The following is a 20,054-nucleotide window of genomic DNA, read 5'->3' on the forward strand; positions in this document are numbered from 1 at the left end:
GGGACATAAAGCCTTGGCTCCTTCATCCCAGATTGTGATACTCACAGTGCTATTCCAGATTCAAAACTCTTGACTAAGAGTTGACTAAGACCTTCTTTGAGGCTGCATGCAGCCTAACTTTCCCCTCAGTCCAAGCCTGCTGCCCTCTCTTCCCTTTTACAGATGGCAATTCCAAGAGCAATCCCTAGTAATGCTCCTGCATGCTCCTTTTCATCTCAGCTTCTTCTAAGGGACTCTTCCCAACCCCCACCCATGGTCCAAGAAAACATGGTAGAATTTTGGAGCCAAATCATCTACCACCCTACTGGCAATGAGGATCCCATCACTGGTAGGTGGAGCTCAGATAGCCCTTGGCACAGGTAGTAGTATGATTATTTAATTTTTTGTTACAGGTAAAATGAGATGATAGGCCAGTGGACACAAATTCATTGACTAGCATAATATGTCAGATATTTCAAAATATGAAGAAAATAGAAACTATAAGGGATGTCAAATTGAGTGGCTCGTTCTAAGCTCAATTAACCTTTGGAAAAGATAATAAAAGACTGTAAGTGTGGAAACTACAAGGCCTCCTTTGTGGCATATAGAGGCTCCCTCCTGCTGTAACTGGTGGGCAGAGAAAGTAGGATGAGACCAAGAACTTAAACATAAAAATACCAGCACTCCAAGGAAAGTCCAACTTGTAACATAGGCAGGTCTACTATAAATGGTTGAGAAAGATGAGAACTCGATATATGGGATAGATATACCTGGGTGGGTGCACCTGAAAATATGGAAACCTCAGGTTCCTCACAAGACAACAAATCTGCCTCAACCCCCTGCCATCTAGACCAATATCACCTGACTGGGGAAGTGTTGGTCTACCTAACGGTTAATTTTATGTGTCAACTTGCCTGGATCACATGGTGCCCAGATATTTGGCTAAACATTATGTCTGGATGAGATTAGCTTCTGCATCAGTGGACCGAGTAAAGCAGATAGCCCTTCCCAATGTACATGGGCACCATGCAATCTGTCGAAGACCTGAATAGAACAAAAAGGCAAAGAAAGGAAGAATTCGTTCTCTCTCTCTCTCCGCCTGATTGATTGAGCTGGAGCGTCAGTCTTCTGTCCTCAGTTCTCCTGGTTCTCAGGCCTTTGGACTTGGACTAGAACTACACCACCAACTTTCCTGGGTCTCCAGCTTGCAGATGGCAGATCGTGGTATTTCTCAGCTTCCATAGCTGCATGAGCCAATTCCTTAGAATGAATCTGTTTAGGTATATACTATTGATGCTATTGATTCTGTTTCTCTGAAGAAGCCTGCCTAATGCAGTCTAACATGAGAGGAAGGGAACTATAACTCCAAATGAGCTTCAAGAGCTAGCCCACATGAACCAACAAGGCGAGAAGAGTAAGCAAGAACTTGCATTCTGATGAAGGGAGGTAGACACAAGAAAATAAAAATAATAACAAGGTAAATTATATAGTAAGTTAGATGATAACAAGTATTATGGAACAGAAAATAAAGGAGGGTGAGCAGACTGAGAATGCAGCACAAGGGACTGCGACTTTTAAGTGGCTAGTCAGCTGAGACTTCATTGAGGTAAGATCGAGATTACGAGTCCAAGAGTTGAGGGTATTAGCACCATGTGAATATGTGGGGCAAGAACAAGCCTTTCAGGTGGAAAAGATACTGAAAAAGTCCTAAGGTCGGACAACACCCAGCATGTTAAAGAAAAGCAGAGAGGACTGAGAAAGATTGGCAATGAGATAGGAAGAGAGACAGAGAAGGTGGTGTCCTGGAAGCCAAGGGAAACAGCGTTTGAAAGAGGGGGAGTCATCAGCTGTGTCTAATCCTGCTGACTGTGAAATAAAGAGAAATAAAGACTGGGAAATGGCCAACAGATTCAGCATCACCTAAGTTCTTGGTGATCTTGCAAGGGCAAAGAATTATGAGGACAAAAATTAAATAGGAGGAGTTTAAGAGAGAGTGAGAGAAAAACAATTAAAAACAGCAGTAAACAAATTCAAGGAATTTTGCTGCAAGTGGGAACTGAGAATTAATACAGTACTGGGTGGTGGGGAAGGGGCTCAAGAGAACTTTTTGTTTGGCTTTGTTTTTTTGTTTGTTTGGTGATTTTTTTTTTTTGAGATGAGAAATACCAGCTGGTTTCTTAATTCAAGGAATAATCCAATGGAGAAGGGAGAAAATTAACGATGTAAGAGAGAAAAGGAGAATGTCAGAGCAATGTTTTTGTAGGTGAGAGGAGATTGGACCTAACTCCCCAATGGTGGGATTAGCCTTAGATAAGAACATGGAATATGATACAACTGAATAGAAGTAACTTTATTTATAAAACAATTTTGTAGAGATGATTACTTAATAGTAGTAATAATAATTAGAATCACTAAATCTATACCACAAAGTAGAAACTTAGTATTTACATTAATTTCTATATAATAAAGTATGAAATTTATTTCCAAATCAACCTTGCTAAGAAACCATTAAGGAATTCCTTAAATAGACATGGTAAGAGAAATTCCTCATACAGTATGACATGATCTAAAACATCTTTATTCTTGAAATGTCAGGTTCAGCTGATCTTTGCGTGTGGTTCATGTTATTATTAATGTTATGCTCTTAGTAAAGTGATGGACAAATTTTTCTGAAAGAGTCCTTAGTATGGTAATAGAAATTCCTCACTCTGTGCTAATTAATAAATCCTCACCTGATTAATAAATTTCACTGTAAGCACTGGATCTATAAAAATGATATTTTAGAAGTTTGCTTTCATCCAGTGGTTTCTGGAATCTTTCTCTCCTTTCATGGCACCACTCTCTCTCACTCTCTTTTGCACCATGTGATCTGCCCCACTGTAACTAGCTCAATAAATTAATATTAAAATTAAGGTTAATCTCAGTTCTCAAATCCAGTCATGCAAAAAATGTAAAAAATATTACTTCCTTTATTTGCATTAAATTTGCTTAAATTCAACTCTAAGCTTCCATCTCATTGAATTAGGAAAGCATTCAATTTCACTCCTAAAAGGAACTTTTTCTTCCTGGAGGCTCACAAGACAAGCTTTTCTCTTCCCATCTCTCCCTTCCCCCTCCGAAACAAACAAACAAACAGAATACAGACTCTAATTTTCGTCTACTGATACTGATAGTGCTATGCTCACTGTCCAATTACACAGGGATTTTTCCAGTCCGAGATCTCCTTGCGCAGGATCTTTGCTGATGTGGGAATCCCTCAGGCATGAGGCACGCCTATGTACACCACGCAGCAGTTTTCTCTGAGATCTTATTACCTCCTGGGGGTGTTGCCACAGAGTATCAAGAACCAAAGGCTGATGAATCCAACTGTTTTCCAGTGTCCAGGAATCTCCCGTCCTCCAGCGCCTACCTCCCCAGGCCTCCAATTCTGCATCCTTCTCTCCCCCTAGTCCTTTTAGGCTTCCACTTCATAAAATTTGGCAATAATCCCATTTTCGTCTTCAGGTAGCTTCCACTACCTGCAAAAAACCCCTGAGGAGAGGCAGAATAGGCCCCAGTTAGCTTCTTTAATAATATATGGGAGAAAAATAAAGAAACCATAACACAAATAGTATTTCAAAAAAGTATCCTGCCACAAATTCTGTTTTTCTCCATGGAAATGTAAACTTTTATATTGAATTTTAACTAAAAATAAATTCACTCTCTTTAGACAGAAATGTGGACAGTATTGTACTCCCTAAATAACATTACCACATGTTCCCTGTTCCTAGGGTCTTTACTGCACAAGCCCTTTCATGGCTGCTTCCCTCTGGCAAAGGAGACAGGGTTTACTAGGATTATCTTTTATGCACCTGTATGTCTACATCCACTCTTCTTAAGAGTTTTTCTTAAACATGCTTTCCCTCAATTAACAGATTATAATCAACATTACTCCATTTATTTATTTTTTTTAATTTGTCAAATTATTAATTAATCTATGACCAGGTCACCATCCATAAAACTTTTAGTGATCTAGACATTCTGTTCCACCTGACTTGATCATTACTTCAATGAGAATATTCTTTTGATCCCCTCATCCATGTTGACAATTTTATTGCTGACTGCAAAAAATGCAACGCACATGGAGCTACTGATGATTACTATCTGGGGACAGCCTTCCATCCAATCAAAAATTCATGGATTTAGTCTCAATTATATCTGTGTAGCAAAACGTGAAATGTGTACACATAATATGATGCCTTTTGCTTCTTATTTTCCCAACCAGTTCTCAGCTTCGATCTGGAAAGGAAATATACTTGTCAAAAAAGGTTTGACTCAATAAAACCATGCTGATATTTAGAATAATTTGGAATGTAAAGAATAAATTTTTAAAAACATTAAAATTAAATAAACACTAAAATAATTTACCTTGTTATTGGGAAATATTTGAGTATGTGCTAATTAGTCTTTCTTTTTACAAACTTAAGTAACCAATAATGTTATACCTAAAAATATAGCATTCTCATTCAGTTCTCTCAGTTCAATCAAATTTTGAATATACGTTATTTAAGCAATTTAAGAACCTAAACACATCTCTATTTTCTTTACACCTTAATTCTCACGTAGTGATCCTTTATAGTTAAAAAATTAAATAATCTGATTCTGTGACTGGTTTTCTAGATTGAAAAGTGAATAAACAAAATCATTATCTGCATAATTAGAAAATGTGTGCCTTAAATATATTTTATTTAAGCATTTTTAATTCAAAAATTTTAAACAGGTTTTTAGAAAAAGATTCCATGTAGAATACAAACCAAAAGGACAAAAAGAAGCATCAGTTCTTGAGCAATTGTTATTTTTCAAGTATATTTTTTGTGTATCACTCTTTTTTATTTTTAGCATATCTTTACTTTTTTAAAGTACCCTTCAGTTTGTAGGCAAATTGTGGGCCATTCGTGTAATATTAACATGCTTATAAATGATATCTATTATCAAAGATCCACAGTAGTTTTTGAATTCCAATTGGAATTAAGCAAACTGTCTGATAAAAGGAATGGTGAAAAGTTGAGTATTTTAAAGCTGATTTGTTTTAACAAGGAAAAAAACCCCACTCTTATAGGGAGTGTTTGTATTGTATCAAGTTTGTGTAAATGTAAGTTGATGTCTTTCAACTAAATTAGAGCCTATTGTCTTGCACATAAAACCAAGTGCATCAGAGTTTCCAGCATAATACAGTCAGCCATCCACTCACTGTATTCTGTCTCAATTTAGAGCACGTTGGGTGGTGTCTCTTTCTTCTCCATCCTGGCAATTCCCTTGAGGCAGGCATAAGAACCTATTCTTCTTCTGTCTTCCAAGTATCTGGCACAGGGACTTTCACACATAGGCTTCAATAAATAGTATTGAGTGAGTGACCGAAGGAGCCTAAAGGGCAGAGCTGACTCTCTAACACTCAATTTCTCCAGCTCAGTAGTAGTAGTAGTATATATAAGGTCTGGGAAGGGAGGTGGGGAGGGGCAAGAGTCAGACCACCCACTTCACCCAGACTCTTGTAGAATAAGAATACAGAACGTTAGACTCATAATGAAAGGTTTTGTTTAGAGCTAAGAAGATAGATGACAGATATATTGCACATAAATAATGACTGGTGATGTTCAGAAAGAGTTTTGTATGTGCACGTGACCCCTTACAAATTTGAGGGATCCAAGCTCTACAGTCTAGACTGATGTTTATTATTAATGAATGATGGTGTGCAGAGAAATAGAAGACCCCATCTGTACACATGCAAGCCTGTGACAAGTCTCTATTGTGTTTGTTTTGGTATATATTGCAATAAAGAAGACAGAGGGACAGAGACAGAGTGTGTCTGCGATAAAGTGACCTAAGCAATTGGATACTATAGATCAAAGGAAATACTTTCCAAAGCAAGGGAGGGAAAATCACGGTAGTTTTATAAGTATGTAAACGTACAGAAGTCAAATCTTATGCAAATATTTTAAAGTGTATTGGATTGTTAATCGTAGTGTGCCGATAAAATATGACACAACAGATGTGCTTCTGGCAGATGCTAAAAAAATCTGCTACTTTGTAGAACCACATCCTCCATGGTTATTGGTTAATTATATTCATGCCTATTGATGGAAATCACAGACTCCAGCTTCCCCAGAGCTTCAATTATGGTAATTAGTTCAATCTATAGACAAGCTGAGTTCACTGCACATGTGTGTACCCTCAACACACACGAGTAGACACATATTTTATGATTTGAGAGCTTTTCTCTGTGTATTGGATTAAAAATTTATCAAATTTATAGCAAATTATGAAAATATACTGTTACCCTCCCATTAATTTTCTTACTTGTTTTATTTTACTATTTGCTCTTCTTTTTCTTTATGCCCTTCCAAAGGTACTTTTAAATTATTCTCATAACCTTTGTACCATAAGGTTTGGGAGAAGGGTAAGAATAAGGCATAGAGATCTGAATAATATTACCTTTCAGATTTGTAAGGATCCCACCAGATTCTAACAACAATCCTTTTGTACAGATCCACATGTGTTCTTAAAAATAAAAAGAACTATCTTATCTTGATTCTTCGTTTTTTATTTGATGTGCCAATACATGTGCATATATTCTGAAAATTTTCCATGTCCTTTTATGCTTCATTTTTACATATTGTCTTTTTTAGGTGTAAAGTTAAAAATGATGCTTGTACATTTTGTAGCACAGGTACACAAAATCTCCTCGATCTGGAATTGAAGTCAGTTGGGATAGAAATCATTGGACAGGCAGCTATACGTGGGGAATGTGCTCGCTGCCTGAAGTGTTTCATAACTGTCTCTGGCATCTGCACTAAAGATGATGTCATTTAAAACATCTTTATGATGCTTTAATGCTACTTCCTTCCACAAACCTTTACTATTCAGTTTCATGTCACTGTATATTCATAACAGACTTATTATTACAAACAGTCTGAGGCCACATGAGTACCAATCATGGTTAGGATGTTTTACTAAGCCATTTCTTTTTTAATTCTAAGTTTAACTAAAACCTAGTTTTCTACTTAGGATGACAGCATCTTTATCTGCAGTAGAAGACATGTTTGTCCCCGTAAGAAGCAAATTTTATATTCATCACGATGTTTGATACTACGGAGTTGTGGCAAGTCTGCTCATGATTTCATAGCCTTTATGTATGTCTATTTTATGTATAGATACATGAGAAGGAGCTGGGGAGTTAGCAGGTTAAAATTCTTATGTTTTCATATTGATACCCTTTGGGCTGCCCCATAGTCAGACTTTTCAACATGAAGAATTTAATATATTGATTAAATGTTTGCTGAGAAGTATTTAAATGCTAGAGTATCTCATAGAACACATGAAAGTGAGAGACCCAGAAAGTAAAGGTGGTCTCAATCAACTAGAATAATTAATATAAACACTGATAACTACAGAAAATGATCCTAAAGGGAGGCAGAGCATATGGTATCCAATGTATTGGATTCTAAACATTCTCATCTCCAGAAATGCAGCGCTTCTATCATGCTGTCACTTTAAATTCCAATATTTGATTCACTGCTTTTAGTTAGGGTAGCTACGTGATGTGAACGCTAACATATAAAACACATCAAATGGAGGGGGGTAAGTCCAGAACCCATCCTTTCTCACACTCACTTGCAGATGGTCCACATCATCTCCTATTTCCACTCCAAATGCCAGATGGACATTTCTGCAAAACCACAGGATTCTAAAGAACTGCATTAGGGTATTGTTTCCAAATGACCATGTCATTATAACTATGTGTTTGATGGCAAGACTGACGGTCCAAACCAAACCTACTGGTTATTAGATGGCTACAGATGTGATAGCTGTACTGAGAGAGCTCTTGGAAATGGAGCACAAGGAAGAAGAAAACTTTGATCAATACTTATAGAGATGTGAAGAGAGAAAAAAGTAGAAAATTCGAAGATCTACAGACATGAGAACATCTGCCTAACATGAGGCTTTGACTGAAGACTGGACAGTCTAAAGAGCGGCTTGTTTTAAGCAAGGACTGGGTAAGGCACAAATACCACCATTTTCTCCAAGGTCTGTTCTTTTTATAAAAGGCTCATTAAGTTGTGCCTTTTTATAAGACAAAAAGAAGGTAAACAACAATTAACATTGATCAAGTGCTTACTGTGTACCTGGAATTGTACCAAATGCTTTCCTTGAATTACGTCATTTAGAGCTTGTAACAGTCCATGTGGTAAGAGACTGTTACTGTTTCCTTCTTTGGAGAAGAGAAAATTGAGAAAGAAAAAAGAAAGGTTTCTATTCAGACTTTCTTTAAAAATTTTGACCCATTCCTCATGACTTGGAGATCGAAGACAGTTTTTTGTCTTGTTTTTTATTTTTTTGCTGAGGAAGGTTCATCCTGAGCTAACATTGGTGCCAATCTTCCTCTGTTTTGTATGTGGGTCACCACCACAGCATAGCCACTGACAAGTGGTGTAGGTCCATGCCCAGGAACCAAACCTGGGCCGCTGAAGCAGAGCATGTGAAACTTAACCACTAGGCCATAGGGCTGGCCCCAAGACAATCATTTTGCTTCTAGTATTTCTTCTCCTATGGTACACTTTCAATTGCTGTAGGGACTTCTTTGTTGATACGTTTCTGATTCACTTCTATTTAATCTATGAGAATTTTTTAAAAGTACACATCAATTACACTCTCTTAGACATAACTATCAACCTCATTTTTAAGAAAGGGAATTTTTTTGATGGTTTGTATATTTTTGTCTCTGTTTTCTGCACTCCATCTTAAGAGAAAACTGGATTTAAACACCAATATATTGATTTTAGGTTTAAATCTCCTATACATAAAGTACACCCAGTTAGCAAAATCTCTCATTTCTTCCTTCCAAAACTTTCTCAAAGTCTAAATTAAAGTATTAACAAAAGATATCTTAAAATCTACCTAAATGTAAGACTATATTTTTGTAGTTTAGTCAAAAGATACAAGGTCTTTTATATTGTAGCACATTTTGAAATAAAATACCTGAGATTCTGGTCGCCATTTAATTATTTACTAGGGGTGAGGTCATTTAAATTCTTTGAGCTTTGTTTTTTTTAAAATTGGGTAATTGGTGATAATAGCCCCTATTTTCCTGAAGGAATGAGGCTTGGCTTAAAAATGTCTTAAAGTTACTTCCAGCATTAAGGTCTATAATTTTACAGTTTCATAGAGTCAACTTTAAAAAACGGACATAATATAACCCAGTTCTAGTGAAAAACAATCTGACTACAACACGACCCTCACCTTTCACCCCCCGTTTTCTCTTGCACTCCTCTTGTGATACTTCTAATTGTCTGTGATCTCAGGAAAAGGATAAGAAACCTGGAGTTCAAATTTGGGGTCTTATACTTGTTTACAGTGAAACATGAGACATAACCTCTCTGAATGCAGACTTCTCTATTGATAACACATGAACAGTAACATCTACTCTTCGGGTGATTTTGAAAGGGAAATGAAGGGAGTGTGAGAAAATGTAACGGCAATGCAAATGTAAAGTATTATTATCCCACTTGAAATTATAACTTGACCCACCAAGTTATTGAACTTCAATCAAGATTTAATTTCCACTTTCCCTAGTATAGATAATATTCAAATGCAGACTCTGTTAAGCAGCAGATTGGCAGCAGGGAGCTAATTTGAGCTTAAATCACTGAACTGGTAGTTGCACAGGCATTGACTCTGTGCAAGGCAGTGGGAAGACCACCAAACACCATAGATATATTATGTTGTTCTTCAGATTTCTTTAAAATTGGTGAAGTTTAAACTTAGGTGATGGGAGAACTAATGCTCTCAAGCCTGTCTATTCCTTGCATTGAATATTGGTCTTAAAATTGAATGTATGGGTTCTCTTTCTTAAGAGGGAGTTATCTATATAAAGTTCTAAAGTGTGATGATCTAGTATTTATCCAGGGCTTTTTCCACTGCTTAGCACTAAGGACTCAGAGTAGGCTGACTCTAAAGAGGACGGTATCCTAATTTTGCTGTAATTACATTCTTCATTCTTCATCTCATCCTACTCTTCTATAAATAGATGGTATGGAACAAACAATCCTTCAATGGTGAGTGCTATACAAAAATAAGAAAGAAAGAAATCAGCAAAGAATCAAGACAAAAATAATACAAACAAAAAGAAGTAAAGAAAAAAAAGAAAAGTCAACACCAGAAATCCGTTGTTTCAGAGCAGAAGAAAACGATAAGTGTTCAGCTACAAATTTTTTAAACATAGGGAAAGAATATCCTCTATAGAGCAAGAACAAAGATAAAAATACAAAAGGTAAAACAATTGACTTGGGATTATGCAGTCCTCAGAACTTTGGGTACCATGCACTCTAGTTTCTATAATATTTTTAACCTTAGTCCCAAGTAGGCAGATCTTGGGCAAGGGGAGGAAGAAGAACATTAAATGAATCAGAAACATCAACAAAGATGTCCCTATCTCAGTTGGAAGTGTTCAATAGGAGGAGAAATAGTAGAAGCAGAATAATTGTCTCGGATCTTCAACTCATGGAGGATGGGTCTAAAATTTTTAAAGAAAGTCGAAATGGAATCCTTTATTATTTCTACCTCAATTTTCTCTTTTTTTAATAAAAGAGTTATAAGGAAAATGAGTAAAATGGGAGACAAGCAAAAAGATTCAATATATGAAAGATTTATATCCCCAAAGCAGCAAATTAAAATAATGAGACAGAAAAAATTAGTTAAGGTGTAATTCAAGGAAACTTTCCCAAAATCAAAGAAGACTTAGGCAACACATAGAAGGGTTACTTTACAGCCCAGAAAACACTGACCAGAAATAGCAACACGAAGACATATCACAAGAAAATTACATTAATGAAGACCAATGAAATATTTTGGTAGCAGCCAAAAACTCAAATCACTTATTATTGAGGAAAAAAATAGTCTTGTTTCTGCCTTCTCCACAGAAATGTCCAACTCATAAATGCAGTGGAATGAGACCTACAAAATTTTCAAGGACAGAAACAGGGACCTAAGGATTTTATATTCAGCCCATCTGTCAATACGTATATAGGCACAGATAAATAGTTTTGAAAAAGCTGAACTCATACTGTATTTGTCCCATGAGCCCTTTGCAATATTCTACCAAAAGACAAACTTCAACCAACCAAGAGAAAATTGAATAAACTATAATAAGATAACTGGTGGTGACTTGGGACTAAGATTAAAAATTATATAGGGGTTCCAGTGCACAATATACAAAACAATATGATATACTCTGATAGTATAACTGACAGAAATTGGGAGGAAAGGGGAAGTGGGAAATGGAGGTAAACTAAATATGCTATTTTCTCAATTTTAAGAGCTGGAGGAATGATCAAACATATTATTTAGAGATAAAAATAAATTACTAGAGATATAAGTATATTCAGGTGTACAAGGATAAACAAACATTAAGAAATATAATTCACTAACACCAAACGGGGGAGGGAAGAGTGGGAGAAGGGAAGAGAAATATACTAATTTTGCTTGTGTTGGTAGAAGGGAATTAATAAAGTCTCAAGAGAGAGGAGCTTAAAATTATTTTTTAAAAGATAACCACTGTAACAAAAAATGCAAATCTCTATTAGAAATGGCCATGAATGTATGTTCTTACATGTGCATACAAAGTGAAACAAGTAGACCACAGGTGAAAGAGCTGTATGGGCTTAGAAAGAGGAGGCACAGAAACAATAGAGCAGAATGAAGACCAAACATTTCTCCCATATCACAAACAGTAGATGAGCTAAACTGTTATACTAAAATAAATACTGTCATATTTGATCTCAAAGCAAAATCCAACTCCATATACTATACAAGACACTCTTCCAAATAAACTGATTCGGGGCGGCCAAAACAAAGACAGTCACAATTTTATCAGACAAAACAGAAAGCAGAAGTCATAATTAATTTGAATTTCTGACAAGGTTGAATTTAAGCAAAGAGGCATTAAATGAAAAATAATAATAATAAGGATACTGTACAATGCTAAAGGATGCAACTCACAGTGAAGCCATGCACAAAATAATGTACAAAAGGTTTAATCACACAAGTATATGATGAGGTGGTAAAAATACCAACTAAAGTTCGAATGAAAATATCAAATGCTGACAAGGTATAATTAAAAGCACACATTTTTACATTCCTGGATAAATTAAGAGCCGTTTATACTGCATTCATCAGCAACTTTTTTGGTTGCAAGTAACAGAAATTCTACTTAAACAAACTTAGGCTAAAAGCAGCATTTGTTGGAAGACACACCCAACGGTGGCTAGGCTTCAGTGAAAATAAGAAGAACACTGATCTGCTGCCAGCGCGAGCTTGGCCTCACTCCACTTTTTCTTCTCTTTCTACAGAGTAGATCCTTCCATGAAGGAGGGAACATCAGTAAGGGCAATCTGATAGCCTCACGTTTCCTCTGTCAGAGGGGAATTGGGTTGCTGTCTTTGACACACTTTAAAAAATTCTAAAAGATCCTCAAGAACACTTCTCAAAGGCCCAGCTTTACTCAGGTGCCCATCTTTGGGCCAATCTACTGTGCCCACCTTGCCACAGGTTTCCCACCTAAGATTACCTCTATGAACAGAGAAGGAGGAGTACCAAGAGATGGCTGTCTCCTCTTATCCATTTGACTCTAGTGGTTAGAAGAGTAAGACAACATGCTAAAGAAGGTAAGCACTTTTGGGGGCAGATTGCAGAACGGGGGAATTGTGAATCTTTAGTGTTTATCTCCAACAATATTCATCATGGCTAAAGACTAAAATAAGTGAAATGTTTAACAAAAAATATATAGTACATCCATTCAATGTCAGAGACTCAAATAATGCTTACAGAGAGCTCATCATAAAAAGAGAAAGTTTTATAAAGTTAGTGAAAAAATGGTCACCATAACTTTAAAAATTACTGACTGATATATAGGAAAAAGGCAAAGAAAATGCATTGAGGATCAGTGGTATACTTTACGTGATTTGTTTTTACATTTTATGTAACTCAGTATTTTCTATACTAAATATGTAATACTTTTGCGACAGAATAAATCATCAGCTTTTTTTACAAAAAGAATCTTTAGCTTTGCCAGTTCTTCCTTCCCTCACATATTTGGGAGGGGCCTTGGTGGGGTGGTAAATAAACCTTAGGCAAAAGTTTTCTCATAAGAGTAATCTAATTTAATTGCTGTTATCACCTCACCTATGGAAGATATGGAGATTACGGGACATCCTCTTTCCCAATTGATATTTCTGTGATGTTCTTTATGCAGGACCATGATTATGTATTACAGTTAAGATTGCAAACCACTGTTGAAAAATCCGACACGTCGGTCTGGTGAGAAGGGCACACAGACTCTGAAAGGTGTGAGATGAGTGGACATCCCTTGAGTCCTGAAAAGGAAAGATCCTAGATAATGTGAATAGTTTAAATAAGGAGGAGGTAAGAAAGAGAAATCGTGACAAGTTTGGAAAATGGGGATTCATTGCAGCATGAAGAGTGTGCAAGTGCCGTGCATGTAAGTACCTTTCCTGGTGTGAAATCTCCTTGTTACGTCATCCCCTACTGTGACTTGTTTCTTTCACCTTTCTTGCTGCTTATTTAATGAGGGGGTCTTGGAAGACAGTGTGACACCTTTCTAGAGTGAATGGCTAAAGGCAAAAGCATCTTGTCTGGGTATTTGGTGTATTTGTTTTAGAACTATTGCTGATTCTTGTAACTTTCTGGCATTATCAGTCATGTAACTCTGCAGCTGGCAGTCTGCCCTTTACTTCCACACTTTTTTATTTTCTACCTTCTGAGACAGCCTTGACTTGGTACCAGCCACAAGACATCTTAGACCCCAGGACAGTGATGACTTGGAAGAAACTCATGAAGCTGTGGGCTTGTTGGGTAAAGATGGGAAGCAAGAATTTCTTAAACTATTCTAATCTATTCTAGCTAGAACTCCAGCAACCAAAGGCGAATAACTAAGGGAGGAAGAGAGGGGAGAATAGTACTAAAAAGGAGAGAAAAATAGAATGATGTCTGACCCAGAAAGACAACTAAAAAATATTCCATCATCCTCTTCTATATTTTCTCCTAGTAAAATACACGCACATAAACAGTGTCTCTATATATACCCACACATTTGCTTACACGTGATCATGTCTGTACATATGTGTGTGTATGCATGTTGTATGTGTATACTTAAAAGTCCTTAGTAATGAAAAACTGGCTTTCTAAGTGCAAGGATACGTCGTTTTATATAGAAAGAAAAATGGGAATATTTCTCTAGTCTCTTAATCCCAAATACATGAGCAAAGACCCAGAACATGGAAAGAAGCCTTCCCTACTCCTAATTCTCTGTGTTTGTAAACAATAAAAATTAGTCTTCTATCTGTCTGTTTCATGAATGTCTTGGGCCCTACCCAGTAAGCAGGGATCGATACCCATTTCCAGAGGCATTTATTTAAAGATTTGAGCAGAAGCAATTGAAAAAGGCATGCAAGGCATCTTTCCATCCGCTTTATTCACCCACTGCCCACATCCTCACTGTAAAAATCTATCTTCATTTTTCTGTAAAATTACCTTGCATATTAACTCTCTTGTGAATTGAAGCCCTTACGTTTCCACTTACTTCATTTCACAAAGATTTATGCCACCACTATACTTACACCAAATGTTTCACAGGCTGCTAAACTATTGACACACTGTATTACAGACTGGAGAAACTTGGAATCCAAAGACGTGTAATTTAGCCTTAGGGTCATCTAAGTTCCTTTGGCATTTTACTTTGTGATCCTCGATATTATGTGGGTCACACACATACACACACACACAAACACACAACTTAATTATTCAGAAAACAACATGTTTGTTTTCTTTCTGGACCACCTGGCAGAGGAGCAAACATTCTCCTCCTAGATCCCTGCCATCATGAGATATACAAACTTTACAGAAAGGTTAAATACGCATATAGACAATAGGCATTGTGATTCTACTGGTCTAGGTCAATCTGAAGAGCATATTCTCATGGCCTCAGGATCTTCGAGTCAGAATGAGCTCTTCCCAGGATCCTAGGAATCCTGGCTATTTCAGGGGCAAGGATGGGAGTGGAAAGCTGAGAGTTTCCATCTTATTTTTGAACTCCTAATGAATTTCAGGTATTACTAGATGCTATTCAATAGATAATATTTCATTTAACCTTTGCAATACCCATAAAGGTAGACATTATTATGCCTATTTTTCAGATACAGTAATAAAGAATAAGTAACAAGCCCAAAGTCACAGAGTCAATTATGGCCAGGGGCAGTGGCATATTTGGGTTTTGTGACCATTTATTTTTTGTGATTCTAAATATAGCGAAAAATACAGATAGGTTAGCATCCTCAGGCAATGTTTTCATGTCATCTCTTGCCTTCCATTTGAATATTCCCTTTCTACATTTTAGGAATATATTTAAGTTATCAATTAGTCAATTTATTAATCAAAATCAATAATGCTGAAAGAAATTAGATATCATTCTTGATCTCAAAATATTTAGAATTAAGATGAGATAAAACATAATTACTTGAACAGTTGAATCATGGTGTAGAAATAATTCAAAACATTTTAAACTGCCAAAAAACATTGAGCTTATCCAAATTACCAAATCAATTACACAGGCAGCCAATGTTATAAGAATTCAGTATCAAAACCAAAAGACAGAGCTAACATTAAATAATTCTCCTATTTTTATGCAAATTCAATTTGTCATTCAATAAATATCTTTGAACACCCACTATGTGCCAGGCACATAATAGGCAATTTGGAGACAACTATTAATACAGGACAGATTCTGACTACAAGGAATTTACAACATATGAATTTATCTCTGTGATTTTACAATATAATTTGAAAACTACTATAATTGCAGTAAGTAAACAATCAAGTCATGGGAAATTGTGACAACAGGGTAACTATAAATTTTTGCACATGAATCCAGACTCAATCACCAGTTAAAGTCCTTATCGTGTATCAGATAGCTTGCCTTTCACTTAATAGTCCTACACTATCACATGTCAGTGTCTTTGCTTGTGCTACTTATTAAGCATAAAATACTTCTTCCATTTCTAATGGTCAAATGCTACCCGTCTTAAGATAAACACTGTCAAACATCTCATATAAATGTAAATTGTTATAATCTTTCTGGAAAGCTGTTGATCAACATACTATTCAAGATCCTAAAGAATATTTATAAATTTTGATCCACTTTTAGGAATGGTAAAGAAATAAACAGAAATGTGTAAAAGATGTAAGTCACATTATTACATACAACAGTGAAAAATTAAAAATAACTTAAAAACTCATAACACAAAAATAAATCATCCTACTTTTTGATATCGTATGTACATTTATTTTGACTTAAGTCAACTTTTATTTTAAGCCACACGGGAGGAAATAAAGACAGAAAGAGAAGTAATTTAAGTAGTGATGTTGCTGTAGCCGACACATAGCCCAGCCTCAGTAAGTCTATGTCCCAAAGGAAATATTACTAGGGAGAGAGTTTTCTCTTGCCCTCCCCTCAGCCACTTGGTGGGATCATCTTGCTTGGTGAATGTGGCTTTCTGAGCGTTCTAAACCGGAGCCAACCAGCTCATCTGGTCGTCATTCAAAGAACCAGTGATCAGAAGTAAATTTGACCTTAGGTGATTTTTGTCTTACTTTCTAATTTTTGATTTTACAAATTAAATCCTACCTATGATGCATATAAACATGATGAAATAGAATGCAGCCATTAAAATAATATCTGGATAGAAAAAGAATGAATAAAAATATTTCTAATTGTTTATATATTGTTGAGTAAGAAAAAGATTGTCTGTACAAGAAATGCAAGCAAAAAATTACAAGAGGAAATATTTATTTGACTACATAAAAACAAAAAGAAATTGTTACATCAAATAAAATTTAAAAGTATGCAACTAATTGTGGAAAAATTAAAAGGACTATAAAATTTAAATGGTTAACACTTTTAAAATATAAATAATTTGACAAGTTAATTTTTAAAAAATCATATACGTTGTTCTAAAAACGTGTAAAGGACAGGAACAAATCTTTCACAAAAACATACTCATACACACAAATGATTGGGAAACATGGAAGAGTTTACTCATTAATACTAGTAAGATAAATATTTAAAAATGAGAAAAATAAAAAGATTCTTCTTTTCTTAAATGATGTTACAGTGCTCTTGTGGCCTAAGGATCATGAGCAGCCTTGCTGGTAGAAATATAGTTTTTTACATCGATTTCTCCAGGACTAGGAAAAGCTTTAAATTGTGCATAGCCATTGACCCAATAATTTTATTACTATGAGGACTCGTTGTAAGGAAATAACACAGATCTACACAAAGATTTAGCTATTTATATTTCTATCGTATTGTTGTAATATCAAAAAATTGATAATGTCCAAGAATATCAACTTGCTTGAGTAAATGATTTATCCAAAAAATGAATGACTATATGAACTTTAAAATAAAGTTAGAAAAGAATATTTAATGTTCTTAAAATATTGTTAAATGAAAATAAAAGATGACAGTCAGAGTAGGACAGATTAGAGTAACAGTGGGGGTGCGGGCGTTGGGAGGGCGTTTTTTTTTTTAATGGAGAGTGGAACAAAGCATAGTGTGCTCCAGGAACAGCAAGCTTGTGCACCGAGGGCAGGATGAGAGAGCAGATCCTGTCAGGACTTCTAGGCCCTGCTAACTTTGAATTTTACTCTGAAGCCAAAGGGGGAATTTTGAGAAGAAAAGTGAAATGATTAGATTTGCTTTTCAAAGGATCTGGTCTTCAATTTAAAAGAATTTTAAATCACCATACTGGTGGCAAAGTGAAGATTAGACTAAACGCCATAGATGATGCAGAAAGCCAAAAGACCAGGAGGGACTCAGAGATGATTTATCCATCCTTTCTTTCCTTAAATATTTACTGAGCACCTAATTTTCATCCAGCACTGGGGTTATAGCAGTAAACAAAAGATAAAAATTAGAGCTCTCGTAAATGCAAAAGGCGATGTTGAACCAGAATCTTTTTTTCTTTTCCTATAAAGGACAATTGATGAAATTTGAATAAGGTCTCTAGATTAGATCATCATAATTTTATCAACGTCATCCTCATGATTCTAATAATTGCACTGTGGTATGGAAAAGAAGATCTTCATTTTAAAGAAATACATGCTGAAGTACTTACGATTCAACGGGCATCAGATCAGTACATTACTCTAAACGGTTCAGAGAGGGCGAGAGGGAAAGTTAATGCCATAAGATATTGATATTCAAGGAATATGAGTAATCGGTATGCGAGAACTCTTTGTCTTATTTTTGAAGCTTTTCTGTAAGTCTGCAATTATTTCAAAATAAAAATGAAATAAACAGTTAAAATTTTAAAAAGTAAAAGAGAAAAAGGGAAAGGAAGAGGGGAAGATAGAGGAAAAATCAATTGACTCTCAGAGACATCCCCTTTTCCCTTTCATAACTGTCTCACTAGGCTTTTCTCTAATATGTTAAGCATTTTCTTACAGGCATTTCTTTCTCCAGCAAAGATCCTCCTCAGCGGATCTTTGTTTCTTTTTAAAATTTCCCCTTTCTTCTAATTTGAAAGTAATACTAAAGTGTATATTAAAAAAATTCAAAATCTCCTTCATTTTTTGAGCAAGACTGATTCCTAAATAATGCGTTTTAATTTTAGACCTTTTAAATTGTTTTCTTAATCTTTGAGTTTACAATAAATTTATCGAATTTTTGTCTTCTTCAATCTAAGAGGATTGTGTGTTCTCTATCTAATTAAGTCCTTCATTGCTTTGCACTTGTTCATTAATAAATTTCCCCATCATTCTGTTAGTGAAGCCATTCTTAGTGTTCTGAAATCTAAAGTCGTGGTCATAGCCCATGAAATTAACAAATCCAGAGCCAACTTGATAATATTCTGTGGGGAGATGATTCCTAAGTCTGTAGAAAAGCCACTTGAATCTAAGAGTTTATGGTTGTCACAGATGTCACCCCCCACCCCCCACTGCACACCCTGAAAATATGGATATGGTGTTGGGGGAAGGCAGGGATTTGTAATGAGAAAAAAGAATAAGAAGAAAGTCAAGAGGTATCTAAAGGAGGCTGGGTATCATTCTAGAAGATTAGGATCAGTCTACTAATAAATAGTGAGACAATGACTGTTTCCAAGCTGGAGTTGGTATCAAATCTGAGTCATAAGAAGATAATTCTGTGACGTTGTGAAGAATGGATTGGAGGAAAAATTTAGGACAGGGACACCCACTGGAATTTTTATGGAGATAACCAAATGTAGTTCACATGAGAGGAAATGAGATCTTGTTTGGAGACAGAAGCGAGGGACTTTGATCCATGAGACTAAACAACAAATGATTATTCTTCACAATAAAATAAAGACTAAGCTCCATTTCATTAATTTGCTAATGTCTTTCCCTTGCTGCATATATTAGCCTTGCTACCATATTTATTCATGACAATGTGTGCACATGGCACACAGATGCCCCATTCCTGCCTCATTAGAGGTGATGTCTCATCTTGTCTTTCCTGTTACTGGGTAACATCCCCCAGGACTGAGTTCTACAGCATGAAACCCCTCTACACTTCAGCCCTGGTAAAGATTTTCCTTCTCTGTATAACTCCCCAGCTTGCTAGATGGTGTGGGGACTGGAATTGGCCACCCCAAGATATCTCTTTGGCATGAGGATTATTTGAGGCTGATTGCTTTTGATAAACTGGGACAGGGAAGGAGGCTCTGAGGAGTGGAACTTGCTTGCCCTTTGTTAGGAGACATTTACATTGTAAAGGAACTCCATCTGTAAAGATATCTCCCTCTCTGCCAGGAAGAAAGGAGATGACCTTGTCTTTAGAAACTCTTAATCAATGGGGATGGCAAGGACTTAAATCTGCATTTGTTTATTGTGCTTGTCTGGTAACCTCCTGTAACTGACTTCCCTCCACCTCCCAATGTTGTCATTTCTTTTAAGGATTAAGCATCTTTCCTTAGGCTAGAAACTGATTGCTGCACAACCTGTGACCATCC

Source organism: Equus caballus, chromosome 19 (genome assembly GCF_041296265.1).
Source record: "Equus caballus isolate H_3958 breed thoroughbred chromosome 19, TB-T2T, whole genome shotgun sequence".
Taxonomy (NCBI): domain Eukaryota; kingdom Metazoa; phylum Chordata; class Mammalia; order Perissodactyla; family Equidae; genus Equus; species Equus caballus.